Raw genomic sequence first — 20,681 nt, forward strand, 5'->3', positions numbered from 1 at the left:
AAGTATAGGCTACACAAATTTCAATCATCGGCGGTCAACAAACATTGTTCATACCTGAAAATGCTAAAAATTGGCAAAAAAATGGACGCTGGGCATACAAACACCACGTGTCTTACTTCCTCATCATTCACAAAAATGTTTCGAAACTCGAGTCAGCATAATTACGAAATCTACTGTACTCGACCATTAAGCCGCATGTATCATTTTCAATGCCATAGACGAAGTCAAAAGAGTTGTCACCCATACAGGAGGTATTACAGTCCCCCTAAATACCACACCACCAACCACCACTCTACTTATATGTATATATCATGCCCATTATTTAACAAATCATCCTTAGAATCTCCCCAAACTAAACAACAGACCAACAACTTCTACATGCGTACAATAGAAATTGATCTGCACACTTTCACAACAACAGGGGTAGCGCCTATAATATACTTCCTCTAGTTGAACTTGAATGTCAACTTAACCAAGGTCAGTTTTAGGAAGAGGGATATTCAAGGATAAGGTTGTAACAAGACTTGCTGTAAAGATGAAAGATGTCAGGGTAGGACTTGGGAGATCATTTTTGAAAAGAGCATCGAGAATAAAAACATGCGAACGCGTGTTCCAAATTTTCGCTAAATTCACTTCAGTTCTCATCATTTATCCTATAGGATGCAATATTCAATATTTCCCTGTACTAGAGAAGAAAACATTATTGGACTACAATTTTGAAAATTATACGACTAAAATGGTCAGAAAAAATCACAAACTTCCATCTCCGATGACGTTTTTTGAAAAAAAAAAAAAAAAAAACAGTAAGCTCTTAATAAGATTTCCCAGCAAGTCTTCGCTAATCATTAAGAGCATCGGATGAATCAGCATTCCCAAGCACCCTATAACAAACTTTCTCCTCTAGTACATACAATCAAGTAAACGATACAGACTGTTCGAGAGGAACTGAAAAAAGGGGATGAAATAAGGCAGTTGAACCTCTCAGCCAAGTCGATAGACATCGTTTTACGGCTGTTCTCGAGTTCAAAGGTTAATGTTCGCGGGTACCAGGCGGGAAAAATTGGAAATTTCGCGTCGAATAACCTTCGCAAAAGGGTAACACATACCGATCGTTTTATCACAATTTCAAACTAACGCAAGGATTCTCTCGCAGCATTACACTTGGCACAAAAATTGTCCGATATTTTCCAAATTACTGCAGATTTCTTTCCAAGCAACCCTGGCACTTCGCATCGCACTCGCTCTTCAACACAAAGATCTCTCATTGATAATTGACATGCCCATTCCAACGAGCAAATACGAGTACAAGTATTCGAATAATGCTCACTTCATCATACACATCGTCGAGACGCTGGCGAGAATCAAGAAGCAATACATCACACCAGCTGGCAGCTAACGAAAACTCGTCTATTAGCTGGCCCAAGAAAAAAGCCGCAAAAACAGAGCGTAGAACGAGCGCAGCGCCGGCAGTCACAGCACAAGAGCTGGCAGCAAACAGAAAGACGAACAGAGAACGCGTGCGGAGGATGTGTTACGCAGGTACACAAGGCACAAGGCGCGTTGTACTTTTTCATTGATCGACGACGGATAACTTTCTTCTTTCTATAGTACACTGTACCAAAAACGGACAGCGACAGCACATTCTAGCGCTGCTCCAGCGGCTGCGTTTGCTGATTTTGCTCATTTTTTCACCTGCTATATTCGCCGTCTTTAGTGGGACAGCAGAAATGCTGATTCTAGTTTTTGCGTGCAAATGTTTGAAAGTGCAAACAATGCACAAATGTACATACAAGACTTCTCTAAAGAGATGTAGGCACTTGGCAGGAATTAAAATTGAAACGCGAAGCCTAAAAAAATTAATGAACTAGATAGAAAAAGCATAAACCAAAGAAATGATAGAATTATAAGACCAGATCATTGACTCTCAGAAGAAGTTCCACTAAATATGTACTACACTGTACTGTCAAGTTATTGAAAAAAACTATTTGCAGCCTTATGGGCGATGAAGAAACCTGGGAAAGCATCATAAAAATGGATACAAGGTGTTTGGGAGGGAATTGTTGCAATATCAAAAGATTTATTAGTACCCAATAACTCGTAACGATATCATAAAAGTTTATTTTAAAAAAATAAAAAACGTAGACAAGCCCCTAAAAAGTTGCCAAAAATATAGCAAAAGCCAGTAAAACATAAAAATCAAAGTATGCAATACGAAAATCATTTCATATAAATTTATTTGTAGTGCTGTGAATCGCTAGAATTTGAAAATAATAATTCCATAAATATTTCACTTTCATACAGAAATCTCACTCAATTACCTACTCATGCATAAAATTTCAGCACACCACTTGGTCTGAGTGTCAACACTCAGGAAAATTATAAATTCAATTTGTGCAAGACATCATTCATGAAATAGGCGCGAAATGTTTATGTTCAATAAAAAAAAAAACTCGACTAATTTCAATTTTTTTCGACGCAAAATTTTCTTGCAAAATAAAAAAAAAAATCAATTTCCATTTTTCTCAGCGCAAAATTATCTTGATGAACACATTTTTTTTCAACTTTTTTTTTGATAGAAAGATTTCAAGACGCAAATTTTTCTTATAAAATAACAAAAAAAAACTTTTAATTTCAATTTTTCTCGATGCAAAATTTTCTTATTACATAAATAAATTTTTTCACTTGTTTTTGTTGCTTGAAAGCTTTCTACTTTACTTTACGCAAAATTTTCTTGTAAAATGAAATTTAAAAAAAAAAACTTTTTTCAAATTCCAATTTCTGGGCGCAAAATTTTTCTTGTTGAATAAATTTTTTTAAGCTTTTTTTTGTTGATTGAAAGATAAATTGAAAGATTTCTACTTATACTTTCCTTGACGCAAAATTCAAGTGTAAGGTATAAAAAAAACACTTTTTTTTAATTTCAATTTTTTTCGGTGAAAAATCTTCTTGTTGAGAGCTGATTGAAAGATTTCTGAACGCAAATTTTTTTGTAAAATGAAAAAAAATTAAATTTTTAATTAAAAAAAGTTTTTTTTGTAGGTTGAAAGCATTTTTTTTGCTTCCAACTTTCAACTTCCGTAACACATGATCGGGCTTGTCAAAAAAAAAATGGGTTTCGTCCAAATATAAACTTTTGAGATATGGTCATCATGGTACAATTTTGTTTGCTCAGTTGAGATTGGAGACAATTGAGACCCTTCACTAAAGAAGAATCATAGCTTGTTTGTTTTGAAATATGAAGACAGCATCTTCATCACTACTTGACTCGAATAATCCACGGAAACCATCCTCCCCCCCCAAAATAAAACACCCTTCATGAAGACAGGTAAACTTGAACCACACACTGTCTGAGGAGTTCAAAGTTGTCGATCACGTCAACTCAGTGGCAGAGGTTGTTCCATCATCATCATCATCATCATCATGATCAACCTCATCCTCGTCTACACCAATCTTTAAAAGTACACCATCACCGCAGTCACGCGGTTATCTTTCAAACGAGGAAAAAAGTGAGGCAGCGGCGGCGGCAACGACCGCTGCCGCCGCATTACAGCCGCGCGAAATATTAAACGCGTCGGCAATACGGATAGAGAGGGTGCGAGGTTGCCGCGCGTATGTATCAAACACACAACGTGAATTACCGCACTGAAAGGAGTTCCCCTCGTGCACTTGGCCAATGTGCGCGGGTCGGGAGACGAAGAAACAGCGACGGTCGTCGTCTTCGGCGTTTCGTTTCGTTTCAATCCGTTCAGTTCCGTTCTTGTCCGTTCAGTCACTCACTTAGTAGTGCACACACACGCCACCATTACCGCGCACACTACTCTGCGGTCTCTCTTCCTACTAGACTACTACCACTACACTACATAATATCATTCTCAATGGCAGGGAAGGGGAATGCGGCGCTGCCTTCTTCCTCCCGCAACATCGGTACCTTTCCCTGAGCGACAGAGAGTGGGGGTGACTGGCGTTGTGTGCGAATGCACGTTTTAAAACACACCGCCACTCACTTCCTCACCCTGTTCATCTTCGTCACACACCTCGTTGTGTCTCACTTCCACCACGGTCACTGTGTATCCGTCGCACTACACCGCACGTTTCCACGCTCTACGATTCCCTCACTTGATTCCATCTCTGTCCTTCTTCGGTCCTCGTCGCGCACTTTGGTTACGTCTCAGGCGCGGTAGCTGTGCTCTCCTCTTTCCCTTTGACGAGCGCATGGCTCACTGACACATCCAGCCTACTGATATATGTCGTATATCTGTCTATAGCTATAGCAATAGCATGCTGAGTGTGTATGTGTGTTAGTGCGCGCGCGTCGAGTGTATCTCTCTTCCTCATACTACATCTCTCATCCACCAGCTGGTTGGTGTTTTGGTACACATACAAGCGTTGAGTGTGCGCTTGTGTGCGTCAGAGAGAGATGTATACTATACCACTTCGTACTACATACGTATTACAGCATAGTAATGACAGGGTCGTGCGCGGTGCGGTACGGTGCAGTGGCGTTTCGTTGACCGATACGTCGCCACCGTTACCGCCAGCCACCACCACACATATCCACTACATTTATGTATAAGTGTATGTATCTCTAGACGCCCGCACTTCTAAACCAATGCACTGCTCAGTTCATCCATCCATCCATCTGTCTCAGCATCACTAAATGTACAATATTTTGTATGACTGCTTTTGCACTGATGTATGCTCAAGCCATAGTGCCATACACTTTACATGAGATGGCTGCATAATTTACGTCGGCTCGTGTAGCGTCGTCGCCACGATTTGCGGCACAAAAATGTGCATAAGTATATGTAAATGCATAATACAGCATCAAGTTCTTGCCATTGCCACCACCCAGCTCCCTTCTATCTACATGGATACTCAGTAGCATTGTATGTACATTACATACATAGCTGGGTATATGTATGGCAGTCATAGCATCCCTTGCCTCAGCTCGTCATCGTCAGCCGCAATCGCCTTCAAAATGTGCATCGTCGACGTCGACATCGCCGTCTCACTCCGTCACTACATCTCTGTCTTGAGGCGCACGCGACGACCTTGGTGGTGTGCACCCGCCACCGCACAAGCAATTTTTTCCCATTTCATGTCAGACATCCACTGACTCGCCGTTTTTTCGTTTTCTCTGCATGGAGAAATTATATTTCTTCTTTCTCTTTCGCAGCACAACGAGCTAAAATGTCTCCTCGGCTCAATTTTTAGCCTCTGACAGTAAAAGAAGAACGGACAACAGTAGACACTCTAACTGGCTGAGACAGACTAACAATGCACCACCTGATACCCATTATATAGAAAAACGCTTACAAAACATCGAGCCAAGTAAGGGATTACCTCATGATATTTTATTTTCCACGGTGTGAGCGATGTGCATGCTCGTCCAAAGAATCACCCAGAGAGAGAGAGTTCAAGCAGTACAATAATGTGTGCGCGATAGCCTCTACATGCCAGATTTCTGCACATTGCTGGGTAAGCACAACACGACAACGACGACGATCTGCTACACATAAACACAACAGCCATCTGCGTATACGCATGCATGCATACTCTCGATGCAGCATCGAGGTCAAGAGAACATACACCTCTGTGCATGTTGTGTCGCGCGCCTTTTTCTTGGTCTTCGTCGGTGGACATACTGTGTTGAGCTGCGGCACGCCATCACCATGCCATCTCATTTTGTACCAACAAACGTGAAACAACGGCAAGATCACATTACCCGAGCACAAGAGTTTGGACCAATCGAGCATACGTTCTACTACAGATGATGATGATGATTACAACAATAATGATCAGACCAATCGGCATCGTGGCCAGTCTTTACCATAGAGAATTGCAGAAAAAACACTCTCATGCCATACTGGAATTTGCATAGATTACAGTGATTCTCCATTAAAAACTAATCAATTTCGTTCAATATATGAGATGTGGCAACTGGCAAGCAAGTTCATGGAACTACCTTTTAGATAAACTTTGAAAATGAAGAGGCATTTTTTTGTACTGTTCACAAAATTTCAAATTGTTAGATAATTTTGTTTGATCTCAACAGCAGTTTGACTTCCGAGTAAAAGGAAATTTTTCATAATAATGAAAATGTGTTGAAATTTGAAATTACCTCTCAGTGGACTACCTACTCATGCCCCCTGATTATTTCTGCTCCCTAGACTCAATTCCTAGTGACCTTTACTTCTTCCTCAGTCAGTGAATACCTCAGAATCAACATTCACTTCATTGATGAGGACGGAGCCTCCACTCGAATTTCGAAAAAATCACATCTGAAGGAGGATGAGGAGTTTTTTGGAGGATTGATGTCAGTGAGAATAACTATGGCGCACCAAGTTGAAGGACTAAGGACTATGCTTAAGATGTATGACGTAAATCTCTTTCAAAACCTATGTACTTTATGCTCACCTAAACGGAGGATGTTTTGAGTCAGAGATCTTTGCTTTCACTCAAGCTGTTGCTGAGGATGAACAAACTACTCAAGACTTTGAAATTTTGTGATCAAGCATAGAAATGTACTTTTCTACCAAGGAGCTAAAATTTATTGCAGTACCTTTATTGAAAGTCGATGTAGGGCAGTAGGGGCTTATTTCTAGAACTTAATATCCTGCTTTTTCATACTCCCAAAATGAAATTTCGTATCATGTCAATGCCGTCAAATCTACTCATAGTTACCCCCCCCCCCAACCAAACCACACCAAAAAAATCAAATCTTCAAGGCACCCCAGATTTTCAAGTTGTTTTTTTTGATATTTTCCTCCATAAAGGTAGCAAGGTACATAAGATTTCAAGATTCGCTCTCTTCTCCCCCCTCCCTCTCTGCCCATTTCATCATTGAAAGCCACGATTGAATTGTCAAAAAAATGTCACGCAACCTCTAAGAAGATTCGTACAGTTCATTGAAATCCGGGTCGAGACATTTTTGTGATTTTTAGACTACTTTTTTTAATTAAAAAAAAATTCGACACAATCATGAGCAAAATGTTCATTTCTTTTCTTACTTACTCAAGATTTTGTAAAACTATCTCATTGTTTTTGAACAATCATTTTTAAAAAAGTCCAAGTGGGCCAAGCGAAGCAAGCTTCTTCTGCCTTTCCTTGAATCATTAGGGAAAAAATTTGAGAAAACTGGGAGGGGGATTCGCAATTTTGGATGAATTGCGCATCTTTTTCAAAACAACTTTAGCAACCAACTGTTGAATCAAAGATGCACGTGTCATAATAAATTTTATTGTAAACGAAAATTCAATTTTTAAAAAGTCATCGCAAACAAACTGATTTTGATTCCATTCTCAGCGAATTTCTAAAATTTGAAGTGCACGTGTGTACGTTTATTACTCAATTGCATAATTTTCCTCAACACAAAAGCAAATAGGTTTCAAAATTCATTCTTCAAGTTTTAGCTCATACCTACTTACGTATTACTGGCCAAAAAATAATTCTTAAAAAGAGGAAACAGAATAAAAATTGAAAACGACAGTTTTGATAATAACGCCAATTTTTTTAGAAATTTTCCTCTTGGTCAAATTTTTGCTTTTTTCTTGCTTTCGTGCCTTTTTCCTGCGGGTAGACACTCTTGAGTTTTCAATATTTTTTCAAGCACTTTCAGCCAATTTCACCTCAATTTCATTACTTTTTCCTAATTTTCAGTGATTACAACGCATTTTTGAGTGTTTTTTCATTGTTTCAACACTTCTTGTATTTTTCAACTAATTTCACCGAGATTAAAATATTTTTTGGTGATTTTCAGCGATTTCAATAGTTTCATCAAGTATTTATACATAATTTTAAGATGTTTCCACTTTCCAACACTTTTTCATGCACTTTTATCGTATTTTACAAATACTTTATAATTATTTTACAGTGTTTCTAATACTTTTATTTATGTTCAGTGATTTGGATGCTTTCAACAAGCGTTTTTACTATTTTTTACTCTTCAATTTTCATCATTTTTTTTTTTTACTGATTTGCAGTATTTTTAAGGCTTTTGCTCGAGTTTAAAAGAAGTTTTAACACATTATTTATGCAATTTTCACTCAATTTAGTTACTGAAATTTCATTACTTTTTGGAAATATTTAGTTACTAATTCAAAGACCGAATTCAATGAAATTTTTGAAGAAAAACTACAATTAAAAAATAATTATTTTTCCAGTTTGGCTTCAGTTTAGAATTTTGTTCAGAATCAATCATTTTATTCGATTTTTGGCGAGACCAGAAGTTCAAGAATGAAGTCTGCTCTGGCATGGAAGCTTTCAAAGCTGTTTTCAGAAAGATTTTTCAATACTACTCTTTTCAAGCAATCTACACCCACCTTCGATGTGAAAATCTCGCCTCGCCTCGTCGAGATAGAGAAAAGGTCGAGATGTCAAGCAATGTGGCCACCTAAATGCACATATTTTCACTGGTACATCGCGCCTCGCCTCGAAACGACGCAAAGGCAAAACATTCTTCCCCATTATCATCCATATATACTCACACACTCGTATGCGCTGTACCAAATATACGCGAGATTACGCAGCACACGCACCATCATCATTTTCCAGCATCCCTGCTCGCTCCACCGAACGCTCACCAACACCCCTGATGCTTTTCAACTCGCATAAAGAAAAAAGAAATGGCAAAAAAAAAAAGGCTAATCTTCTCTACAATTAGTTACCACGTCGGCAGCGCCACCGCCGCTAACCCTGTAACCCACCACACCATTTCTCCAAACCAAAAACCTACTCTCTGTGAAAACGCATCGATCCGCTAAAAACGCCAATATATACATAAAAACACGCCACCGCCGTTATTTTCTCGCTGCTGCTGCATCGTATCAGCCGACCTCGCACCCCCGCGCCGACCCGACAACGCTATTCATTTTTTATTCCGACCAAGTAACGATGAAAATAAATATCAAAAATGGTCGCTCGAGTCAATAAGGTGGCCGTATATATATGTACAAAAACTGGGCCAAAGAAACGACCTCGCGTAGAACTTCTGTCTCCGTTAGACATCTTATATACTTAAATGTGGTAATACGAGTATATAATAATGAAAACAATAAAGACTGGCGACGGTTGACGACATTATACAGGGTGTCTTACTGAACACTTATCTACATTTTCGAATGCCATAAACAGCAATAGCACGAAACGCAGCTCCTCTGAATGTCCCTTTTTGCATTTCGAAGTAGTAAGTATTTTTTAAAAAGTTTGAATATCAATTCCAAGGAACAAACCATGACAAAATTATGGACAATTTCAAGGCCTCCAAAATAGAGCTGACCTTTCCTTTGACTCCAATTTCTCGGGATCTCTGGTGGTCATTCCCACAAATACTGATAGGATATACCAACGTTCTTTATTTCAAGTTCGTGCATCACATCAGGTTATTCCTCTATTCCCTTCAACCTTTGATCTATTTTCATCAATTTTTCCAAGACCAGAGCTGAAAAATGTTACCCCTTCAATCTTAGGGAACTATGCAAATGTTCCATCTCTCCCTCGAAATTTTTACAATGTTCCATCCAAATTCTAAATCACACATTTGAGAATTCAGAATGCATTCTTCACTCTCAAAATAAATCAATATCAGTAAATCTCCATCCACATTCGAGATCTTCAACTATACCTACGTCGTCGTTCGTTATACACATTTCTGCTAGTTTCTCTGACTCGACGTTTATTCATCGCAACATGCAATTCGACATAACAGTAAGCGTACGACCGATACCTCCAAATACAAAAGCTATAAAAATCGATACCATACATTCCAACTTGGCTTTTTCCTTTTCATATAGCATTTATACTATATCTATACATACTACGTACACTCTCACGTACAAACGCTCGTCGTCGTTATACTTTGGCCACCGCGCCGCTTCCTCTCTCCACGCTGCTCGCTCTCTCACTCATTTCATCCCTGTCCCTTGTTCTCTTCGGGGTAGGTAGAGGTACCACACTTCTCCTTCGCGTCTTCTTCGGTTCGGCCGAACGAATAGAAGCTTTTTCGTATTCCGATCCGATATTTTTCTGCTACTTTCTACTCCCCCTTTCTCTCCTCAATTTACACGCGCGCGCGTCGTCTCTTTTCGTTTCAACACCCCGTCCCTTGTACGACTGAAAAAAAAAAAGAACAATACGATAACTATGTATATATAGCTGTTTAACCATCACAAATTTCTCTCCCCCCTCAGTATACAACACTTCCAATACCTGCAGATTTTTGGGCAAAAATTACCGAAAATAGTGTCAACGATATAATCGCAGAGTCTTGCCAGATCTTTCTCCTCCTTTACCACTATTCTGAGATGGACGGAAGTAGCTTCTTCACCAGGAATCTGGATTTTATGGAAATTATAAGCACAAGCAATGAAAACATTCAAGACCATATATGTACATAATATACAACATGGCGCCATCGTAAAGAATTTTCATTTCGGTCATGCGAGACTCTCCCCCCCCCCCTCCTCAAAAAATCAAACTTGAGCACAAAACGCATGCGAAATTTCGAAAACGAAAATTTGAGACCTTCTTCACACATTACAAAACGCATTGCAAAGGGATGAGAAGAGGGGTTGAAGGTGCCGTTCAATGCATCCTCCCTCCCAAAAAGACGTTCACATCAAGCAAATTGCTGAAATTTGTGAAGAAGTGGATATCACGAGGAGTGATGGAAAATCATCATCAATCATTTTTTAGTAGGTACATAAAAATTTTCATCAAAAATATTTCTTCATTCGATCTTTGGAAAAAGTCTTTTTGCCAAGTTTTTCAAAGTTTGACTGACGAGAGTTGAAAAGCCAAGTCGAAAAAACGAGATTTTCACCTCCCCCCCCCAAAAAAAGGAAAAAAGGTCATTTTTCGATACTTTACAAAGTACTCATAAGTAAGTTAATATTTGTGAAATAATCAAATCCTTGGTTGATTCAAAAATGAGAAAAGTCAAATTTATTTAATTGCATCAATTCAGCTAGGTCCAAATGACCTGGCAACAGGGTTTCAGTTCCGAGATTATTTCGATTTTGCGTTTAGGAATTTTTATAACTGTGATTTTTAATGAGTTTTTTATTCCAACATCACCCAACAAATAGAAATTTATCGGTGAATCAATGAACATTTTCTGAACCGCCCCCCTCTTTCAAAAAATTCGAATCACTGAATTTTTGAAACTTGTACTTCTTTCGACGATTCAATTCATTATTTTTTCAACTCATGGACGATTAACAATCAGAGAATTCATCTTCATACACACCCCTCCTCCTCCTCTTCAAAAATCCAAATAACTACATTTTTGAAACATTTTTCGTTGATTATTGTACTTATTACGACAAAATTTCAAAATAGAAATTCAATTTCCGTTTTTTTTTCAATTTATGGACAAAAAGAATTTCAATTTTCGATCATACACCCCCCCCCCCCCAACCGCACCAAAAAATCAATTTACTGCATTTTTGAAATTTTCTCCTTGATTGTTGTGATTTTTTCGACTAACTTTTCAAATTCGATTTTTTTCTACGTAGTGGGCAAAAACAATTATGTACATTTAACGAATTTCAATTTTTAAAAACATAATTAGTCCTTTTTGAGCTTTTTCATCGATTATTGTACTTTCATTAATACCATCAGCAGACATTCTGAGTGAAACTGACACTCTAAATCAACAAGTCAATAATGAAAGTATTCGAAATTTTGGATCAGCAGGTACTTCGCAGAAGAAAATGAAGAATATTTGAGAGCCAAATTTCAAAAAACTCACCACCCAAGATGGGAAAAAAACGCAATTTTTGAATAACTGATAGTGAGTAGTAAATCTGTGAAAGTTCATAGCATAAAATTGTGTATGTGAAAAGGTATAAATAAGTTGAGGCAAAGTAGGTTACATAAATTTCAGAAAAACTTTTTTTCCCATAATGACTGAAAATTTCTCGAAATTGGAGCACCGAAAAATGCTTGAAATCAATGATTTCTGCACCAAATACTTGACTATTATGACCATTCAAATTTTCATCTGTGAACTTGCTTCGCCTCATATTCACATTTTGTTCGACTCATTACAAGGAGGAGCCTCACCTTCCTGAAAAAAAAGAATAAAAATTCAATTATCCCGAAAAAAATTGCCATTTTTGCATCAGAGTTCTTCTGACTAATTATCTTTTGAGAAAAAACCTCCCTCGATCTTCAAAGCTACTTATTCTACTCTTCCTGTGTACTTATTGCCCCTCACCCAAAGTTGAAAAAAAAATCAAGAAAAATGGAAATAAATCAAAATTGGTAACAAAAATTGAAAAATTTCTCATTTCTGAGTCAGAATTCTGCAAAAAATCAAAAATATTATTTCGAGGCCGAAGTTTTTTATTTCTTGAATTAGTCATTGTAGAAGGATTCTTACCAGAGATGAAAAATTCTCAAAACAATTGAATCACTTCAATGCATTATTTACCTATACTCTTATTTTTCCCAATTTTGGAAGGCTTCATTACAAGGGAACTAACATTATTTGAGGCATCAATGTGGGATTTTCCTTAAAAAGGGGATCATTTAGGATCATTTCAACCCATTAAATGAGATTTTTGAAAAAAATTACCAACTTCGATTAATTTAATTTCGTTCAAAATTTTTTTTTCAATTTTCGGACACTCCATACAAATAAGAATTCTGGAACAGAAATGGAAAGTTTCAAGATGAATTTGGATTTTTTTTGTTGTTAATTTTCGATTTTTTCAACTACGAGTAGTAGAAGAGGTCCTTCCGGCACAGCTCAGTTTCAAGCATGAAGGCTACACTTTTCAAGGATTATTTTCGTCCGCGAACCCAACCACTTTGAAGGTGGGGGGGGGAGAAGATGAGAAAATTTTCACAAGTCACATAAAAGTTTATGTCGATTTGAGATAGTAAAATGATTTTCTTAGCAATCAACTATGTTTGCAGTAATTCCAAAAAAAAAAAAAAAAACAAAAAAAAAACGATTTTGTATTCAGTGTTTGATTGCTGAGTAGAAAATAGGAAGTTTTTCGACGGAAATTTGAAAACCACTTCGTCAAACCATCTTTGAGAACTACAATATCTCAAATTTTGACTATTTTTCAGCAAAATTTTCCATCTTTTCTCAATCAAATTTCTAATCTACTATCAAAATACTCTCCCTTTTCTCGACTTTCTCGACCGATAGATAATTCAAAAAAGTCAATTATGCTCAAATTTTCGCAACTTTTCAAGCCCCTTTCCATTCCACACAAAACGAACTTGAATTTGACAGACTCTGAATAAGATCGAATGTAGATACAAGCCTGCACGCACCAACACAGCACAGCACCAGAGCACCATATTACCCACTGGTACGAGGAAATGAAACACGGTACGCTCTATCGTCACTCGACTCGTTTAATGAAAATATATTCACATACAATCGCACACACACCTCTACTTTTTCTTCACCTTTTCTCGAACAAACACATCTACATGGCTTACACATACTATAGGTACTCTCAGTCAGAATAACCATCACCATCCAGCAAATATCCCAACAAAACGAACACCAAACCAAACCGGAATAACATATACACGCTCCTCCAGCATATGGATGAAGGTACACAACACAGAAACAGATATAGAGAGACGATCACGACGACGACGACGACGATGATGATGATGATGAAACAGTACCCACGACGATGAAGAGGTAAGACCCAGAAGAGGAGAAGGAGGCAAAGTAACGCTACTTTTCTCTCTCGAAACACATACATAAGTATACTACACAGAGTACACACTGGCTGGTTTCTATGTAGAACTCGCACACTCACACAGATAAAAATCAAACACGCGACTAATCACGTCATAAATAGGGACGCGACTAATGGCGGATTAAACAAAATGAAAGATCATACAAGTGTAAATTCTTCACGTTGAAAACGCTTCAAACGTCGTCGCCAACGTTGCCATGTTGTCGTCTCTCAAACTAACCCTTTCGTTACATTATTTTTTTTCAATTTTTGATGAAAAACCGGGCACATAATGTAAAAGTATATGCTTCTCTGCACACAATACACACACTCTCGTACAAAGCACATTGACACAACAATGCACAATGGTGAACGCACTTGACACGTCATTCGTCAAACTGAAATTTACTCCGGTAATAAAAAATTCATCTCGGGGCACCCCATTACACCCCCTGTAAGCCAACAGCATAACAGCAAGAGCACCATCCATGTCCACGAAAGAGAGGCGCGATGCTCGCGAGTCGTAACGACGCTTCTTCGAAAATAATTAGCATTACACGGCGCGTTACTATACCGACTTTCAGCGCCAATTATCCATCGTCGTGGTCGCCTTCGCCGTCGTAGCCGCCACTGCCACTTAAACCGGCGACAACTGCCTTTTCACATATTTGGCAACGTAGCATTTTTACGTACGTATAGGTACAGTACAGCTGCGATTCGTATATCTCGAGTCCGGCATTGTAATAGTGTACTTCGTTATTAAAAGGGAGGGATTTCTTCTCTTTTATTTTGCTTTTTTTCTTTCCTACTTCTTCATCGCCATCATTTTCATTTCGTTTTAAACACTCTGTAATATTATAGTCATCCCTGTTGGAACCTCCAGCCCCCGACCACCCTAACAGCGTCTAAGCAACGGTGTGATATTGTTTGTAGCTTCGTCGTGCTCTTCTCACAAAGGTTCATTTGTGAAGTTTTCGTTATAATAATTATTATGCGACGATATTTAATTTTTTCGAGAAAAAAAATTCAGATTTCAAGTGGAAATTTACAATATTATTATTGGTCAAAAGGTTTTCGACCATAATCAAGACCAGTAGTGGCACTCGGGGATAGTTTTACCACCCAAAGGTCCCATTTTATACCACACAAACAGCTACCAGGATTATTTTGGAAATTTTGCGTAAAGTTCGAAAATCATGTAAATTTTTTGCTTTATTATTTTTTTTCGATGAGTTGAATTTTTCGTCTAATGACGGAAAAATCGTCTGTTCAGTCGATCAGAATTATCATAGATGAGGTGAAGGAGGAGAGGGGGGCATTCAACCCTAAAATGACCCGATTTCATCGACAATTCAACAACATTTCAAACTTAGTTCTTCGTTCCAGTCGATTTTATATTATTTATTGAATCAGCAGCAGCATTTTTTGGTAACGGCGAGCTGGCAACACTGCCCTGAGGAAAAAACGATACTACAGCCGAAAAATTCATTCAGAAAAGATCGATTTTTGTTTTTCCTCTTCTTCCCCAACTTAATGAGAAAGTTTCGATGCATTACATTATTCAAAAAAACTGTTCCAATCATACATCAGTGAAAATCGCAAAAACACAGTAAAAATTTAAATTCAGTGCCCGATTAGCGCTGATGGCAAATTATTTTGCCATTGCCAAAAAGTGTACTAATGGCAAAAAAATGGTTAGCGTATGGCAAAGCTCCAGCCAATGAGCGTGCAGCATTACAGCTTTGCCATTATGGCAAAAGGTTGGTCTTTGACATTGAATGGCAAAGTAATGGCAGTTTTCTGGCATTATTATTTTTACCATTTGGTGGCAGTTTTTTGGCGATTATATTTCAGAACTCAATTTTCAAAAATTAAAATGAGGGGGTTGGAAGGTGCAATTCTGATTTTTGTTTTGCGATCTGTCATGCATACACTTTGAAGTATTTTTTCAGTTCAACTCTTCCTACGAAAAATCCCTGAACTATTTACCTACCTAACGGGGATTCGAACCTGGGTCCCTACGATTCCTAACCAAATGCCCTAACCACTAAACTATGCCTACACTATTAGAGTATGGGCTTTAAAAGAATATATTTGTTTGTCATCGCGTTGTAATGTTTTAAATTTTCATTTAAGGGTACTACTGGGTGAACTAAGTGATATGCCCTGCCCTCGGATTTTTGAAATTTAGATGAAACTTTGCTGGGTACCTTTAAAAACAATGTCGGACCCAAAAAAATTTCCCTCGCCCCATCCCCTTGTCCACAATGGCAAAAAACGATTTTTTTAATAGAAAAAGTCATTCTTTCAACAAGTTTTGATCAAAGAATTTTGAATTCATTGGGAATAAGGGAAGAGATTGCCCAAAAATTGAATTTTTTTGTGAAAATGCTTCATTATGGCGTATTTATTCCATGCAACCTTTCCAATCAAGGCGTAAATAGCGCTACAATGAAGCATTTTTCACAAAAAATTCAAGTTTTGGGCAACCTCCTTCCTCATGTGGCCCTTAGAAAAGTCAACTGCAAATCTAACTTCATATTCGTATTCAGCGGGTTCGATTCATGTGATAACCATACCCATATTGTTAATCTACTTTCGCCAAAAATTGGGGGAGAGGCTAGAGGGGGTGTGTATTGGCTCAAATTGAGGTATTCAAGAAGTTGTTTGATATTCTACTACTTTTAGAGGCCTTCACGCGAAATTTCAAAGCTACATCACATCACTGGCAGTACATTTCGCTTTTTTTGAAGGTGTCACGACACACAAAACACATTTTTGAGTGTTTTTCAAGTTCTTAAAAATTACCCATTTGGAGAAAAAATTTGAAAAAAATTTCAATTTCAAATTTATATGTAGGTAGTCCCTAGACCTACTCATGCACGTATATTCTTGGAAGAAAAAAATTTCGTGTGCTTGAATTAAGTTTGGAGATATGGGGGTTTAAAATTTTCTTTTGTCAATATCTCTCCCCTGCGAGGTCAAAAATTGTTGAAAAAATTCCTGTGGCTAGACTCATGTCTTCTCTGGATATTTTAGGTGAATTCAAAATTTTTTGTTCAAAACTCATTCAAGTATATGATTGTTTTTCTGAAAAAATCGTTTTTTTTTTGCCACGGTTTTGTCAATGTTGGCAAATTTTTGTCAAAACTAGCATAAACAGAGTGTCATCTGTTCTGCAGCGATTCTCAAAAGTGCCATTGTTGGCAATTTTGTCATGTTTTCCATTTTAATCCAAGTTTTACCACTCTTTTGCCAATAATGTCAAAATATTGGCAAAAGCTAGGCAAAAGTATTGGCAAAATTATTCCATTTTCAATTTGCCAGCCATTTGCCAAAAAAGTGACAAATGGCAATTTTAGAATTGCCATTGCGCTAATCGGGTGAAAATTAGTGAAACCGACTGAAAAATCAGTGAAATTTACAGAAACAACAATAAAATACGACGCATCACCAACGAATTTCACTTTCATGAATATTTCGGCGATTTTTCACTGATTTCTCAGCGGTTGAGGTCATTGACCCCAGAGACATTTTTCTAGAACTGCAATTTTCACTCTATTTCCGATTGTTTTTCTCTGAAATTTCAGAATGAGAAGGCAGTAAGCAAGGAAATATCCAAAAAAAGGTCTCAAAAAAAAGAATTTCACCTGTTTCTTCATTATTTCAATTGATGATGACCAAAACACCTCTATGCTTATAGACACAAATATGGATTATGGACATTTATCTCCTTCATTCTTTCAATCGTCGAAAATCGGAGACTTGGCAATTTGCGTAAAGAAAATCAGAAAATAGACTCTTAACAGTATTTTCCTTCCAAATTTTTGGAAAAAAATTGCCAAAAAGGTATTCGATATTCGAAAATAAGTAATTAGTCAAAGGTTGAAAACTTTTTCAAAAAATACAAATCGAGAGCAAATTTTATCATCATTTGAATAATACGCGTTTTCTGTGGCAATTAAGCCCCCCCCCGTCTCCTCCTCTATATTCTATATTTCAAATATGGTAATTTGCTCACATATTATCAGAGTCAAAAATTGAAAGTACGTTTGAGAAGCGAATTTCATCACAATTAGAACATGAGTTTGTTGTCTCTTGAGATGGTACCCCCCCCCCATCTCTTCACACCCTCTTTTCACCAAATCTACCTTGATTTGCTGCTGAATTCAAAAGTGAATCGTTAAGCAAGGAAAAATAGTCTTTCATATCACATGAGGTGATATACTCTGAGGAAAAACAAGTCAAAATTAATTCCAAAAAATTTTCAGGTCAAATTGTTTCTGTTTTTGAGAAAAATTTAAAAAATCAGAAAAATTGGAAAAAAATTAAAATTTTGAAATGAAAAATTTCAAAGCTTATTAGAAAAAAAAACAAAAATATTTTTTTATAATTCAACAAAAAACTTGAGACTTTTTAGCAGTTTTGAAAAAAAAACAACTTTTTTGCAATTTTGGCAAAACAACAAGATTTTTCGACAATTCTTTGGCAAAAAATCAAGATACCAAAAATTACAATACTTTTGAAGAACATTTTCAAAATTTTCGTTCCCAAAATTTTGATCCTTGAGCACAGTTTTCCCCTAATTTCATCCTCTTCTACTCCTCTTTCTTTCAAAAAATTACACATCAACTTCAAATTCAAGAGTAATTTTCAAATTTAACCTACTTCTCACTTCTCCTTCTCTCACCAAGAATAAAACTAATCTCGAATTTGAGAGCATTTCATCCACTAAATCAGTGTTGCCATTTCTCGAGTGTTTTCCATGTTTTTACTATCCTCAAATGGGAAAATGTTCCAACAAAATTTGAGCGTATTTTTCAGATTTTTTTTCTTTTCTTATCTTATTTTACTCAATATTTGAAATTGCAGTGTTGCCATTTCTCGAGTGTTTTCCGTGTTTTACGATCTTTGAATGGAAAAATGCTTCCACTATATTCGAGGGTATTTTACAGATTTTACCCCTTCCTCGTCTTCTTCTTCTCAACATTCGAGTGCTTTAGCTACCGAATCAATTGTAGCCAGTTTCAGGATGTCTAACAAAATTTTAAAATGAAAAAGCAGAACTTTTAGGACATTTTTCAAACACTTCAAACTTTTTAAAGGGGAGGGGGAAATTCAAATTTTTCGCTTTTTTTAATGCCTTCAAACATCTTGGGATTTTTCACAAGCAAGCGAATGTTGAAATTTTTTTTTGAAAAATTCAAAATTGAAAAAGAAAAGCAAACGGGCCCAAGTGAAGGGAAGCCAAAATAGATAATACTGATAAGAGTATTCAAAAATTCATGTTTTGAGAAGTGAAAAATAATAAATAAACGTTTCTTTATGCAGGGAGGAAATTGAGCAATTTAAGTTTTAAAAAAATCGGCAAATGAGCCTCAGTGATGGAAAAACTTTTGCATTTTATTTCCAGTTTTCAGTTCAACTCATCTCAGATTCAGTTTCAGTTCCATCCTTTTTCTCATCAAATTCGTAATATTTTGGAAATTTTTTGGAAAAAACGAAATACCAAAAATCAGTTTTGCTTTTTTCAGTTTCAGTTTTGCTTTTTCAAGTTTCAGTTTCAGTTCCAATTCCAATTTTCCACCACTGATAAGCCCTGTTCAACAAAATTTTTTCAAAATTCCAGAAAAAGGAGAAATGAATTGAAAATTTGAAGTCTGACTGAAAAAAAGCAGGATTTTTTGATGAAAATTGATATTTCAGAGTGTTTTGGCCACAATTTCGGTGTCCTTATTTCTTCCCTTCTTTTTCCACTTTGAACAATAAATTAGATGGAAAAATGGATCTTCATGAGTTTCAAAATATGAAAAAATACACTATTTTGAGCCAAGTGTGGAACTTTTTCCGGCAATTTTCTTGATTTTCAACACCACTTAGTGGAAAGAAAGGGTTTTGTCAGAACTTGCAGGACCTACTAGGTGGGGAAAAAATTGAGCCAAACCACAAGAGGAAAAGTCACAACAAATTCATATCAAATTTTAGTATTTAGAAAGTAATATTCTGACTTGAATTAACATGAAAAATGAAATTTCACAAAATTTATGATGTTTCATCCAAGCTTGAATCTTCAAAACCAAAAAAAAAAAAAAAAAAAAAAAACATCAACAACAACAATAAAATGATGGAAAGGACTCGGCTACGACTCAAATATTATGCCAATTTACTGATCAACACAAACAAATAAAATACGTGAAATTTGATATCTTGATGTATTTCAAATTTCAATTTGATTTGTCCACTTTCGACGAAATTGATGATACTTTATCATTCAAAATAATATCATCATATTTTCCAAACTACTGATTCAAAAATACTTTTACCCTCGTTTTTCAGCGAATTTAAGTTATAATATTACGTACAAACAATCACCATCTTTCCTTCAAATCTTCGTACAAACCAAATGGCTCTTACTCTCTCGATCTGGACACAATATCTCTTCCAACTTTTCAGTCAAAATACAACCAAACATGAAGTCTTCGATCAAGTTCATTCTTACAGCGACCTTTCAAACGATTCGATCACCTCGAAAGGGTACTTTGAAGATCACTCAACTCAAAAAAATCTGAAAACGTTGGTAAATTACACAAACACAACTCGATACACCCACCCAGATTCGAAACCCATCGATAAACTCTATTCGCATACAGCTTATCATATCTAAACCCAGGTCAGGTCAAAGGTGAGATAACGAACGCGAATTTTTCCAAATCATTTCAAAAGCTGATCAGCCAATACCAGTACGTTGATTTTTTTGCACCAATTACATTTTTAAAAAAAACACCAATCTACACTCACAGAACGAGATGCATTGGTTTTCAGCAAGTGTTTACAGTTCAATACACACACAATCTTACGTATACAAAATCAGCGATACTTTACCTGGAGTGATTACCCTTGTATAAACATCCGAAAGGGGAAAAGCTATACGCTTATGCCAACGAATACAGAAACACAACCGTGATAACT

At 36.8% G+C, this 20,681-nt stretch overlaps 1 protein-coding gene across 5 annotated transcripts in view; it reads right to left on the reverse strand.

The window, feature by feature from the left end:
• The window catches only part of LOC135833410 (chromodomain-helicase-DNA-binding protein 7-like), a 116,652-nt gene that overhangs the window by 94,285 nt on the left and 1,686 nt on the right, over positions 1–20,681 (reverse strand). The window lies entirely within an intron of this gene.

Source organism: Planococcus citri, chromosome 1 (genome assembly GCF_950023065.1).
Source record: "Planococcus citri chromosome 1, ihPlaCitr1.1, whole genome shotgun sequence".
Lineage (NCBI taxonomy): Eukaryota > Metazoa > Arthropoda > Insecta > Hemiptera > Pseudococcidae > Planococcus > Planococcus citri.